General features: G+C 52.0%; 1 protein-coding gene across 1 annotated transcript in view; it reads left to right on the top strand.

Annotated features, from left to right (window-relative positions):
* Positions 1-1,117, top strand: part of LOC105809062 (nuclear pore membrane glycoprotein 210-like) — a gene marked incomplete at its 3' end in the record, with an annotated part of 56,971 nt that overhangs the window by 54,002 nt on the left and 1,852 nt on the right. The window lies entirely within an intron of this gene.

Here is a 1,117-nt window from a genome sequence, read left to right as displayed (position 1 = left end):
CTGATGGTCTAGGGACCACACTTTGAGATCCTTCTGCTGGAGTACAAATTATTGGGGACTCCTTAGATCACACAAAAAACACCCCAGGACAGGAGGTAGGCAAGTTGCCTCCCTTTTACAATTCCTACCTGACTTCCTGGGAATTCTGAAATGGGCTTTAGCTAAAATTCCTCTGAGAGACTTGTGCAGGGCACCCTGTGTGCCAGGCCCTGAGCTGGGACCCAGAGAGGAGGGGCGAGCAGGGATGCTGTCTGCGGTTCCCTGTGTCCTCTTTCCTCGCTCTCGCTGGAGGGCTAGAACATGGCCCCACCTGTGGGGACAGTGAGTGGGTGACTGGTTAGGAACTCGTGAGGATTTGGGAGAGCGGCTGTGGGAAGTGGGTGAGCTCTCTGGACTCAGAATCCCAGTTCTGTTCCTCACTGGCTGCTACTCCTGATTCCCTGAGCCCCCAGCTCTGACAGGCGGCCGTCGGGAGTACTTGTCTCTAGGGCTGATGAGGGATGAGATGGGCAACATGCTTATGAGACACCCAGTGCGGTCCTGAGGCATCTCGATCCCTGGGCAGCGGTGGCCATTTCTATCAGAAGTGCTGGTGGTGTCTGCCCACAGGCCGAGGAACGTACACGCTGGCGAGGTGGGCTTTGTAAAACTTGTTATTTTCCCAGGGAAAGTGTTCTCCGTCCTGGTTCAGGCTGGGCAAGTTTGTTTCTGCAAAGTAGACAGACACAGTGTGACACAGAGCAGGAAGACACTGAGGATGGTAGGGACAGCAACAGAGTCCGTTGTTTGCAACTGCAGACCTAGCTTTTGAGGGCCCGGGGGAGACCACTGACCAGAGACAGCCTTTTTGGAAACCCCTAGAGGCTGGACAGAAGCAGTGAGAACACCCCCTGCCACTTGTCCCCATGGATGCAGAAACAAAGAGTTCACTTCGTGGTGATCAGAAATGGCCTAGTGTTAGTATTCTTCAAGCAGGTGGCAATTTAACTCAGAGGCTGCGGTTAACTTAAAAAAAAAAAATAGGTTACAGCAGTCACGAAAGGAACCAGATTGCCTCTGAAAATTCATGGAGTGTCAACTTTGTTCACAGGCATGGAGAATAATTTTAAAACTTAAA

This window comes from Propithecus coquereli, unplaced genomic scaffold (genome assembly GCF_000956105.1).
Source record: "Propithecus coquereli isolate 6110/MARCELLA unplaced genomic scaffold, Pcoq_1.0 Scaffold1009, whole genome shotgun sequence".
Classification (NCBI taxonomy): domain Eukaryota; kingdom Metazoa; phylum Chordata; class Mammalia; order Primates; family Indriidae; genus Propithecus; species Propithecus coquereli.
Note: the sequence above shows the minus strand (reverse complement) of the source record. Positions and strands in the feature narration are given on the sequence as shown.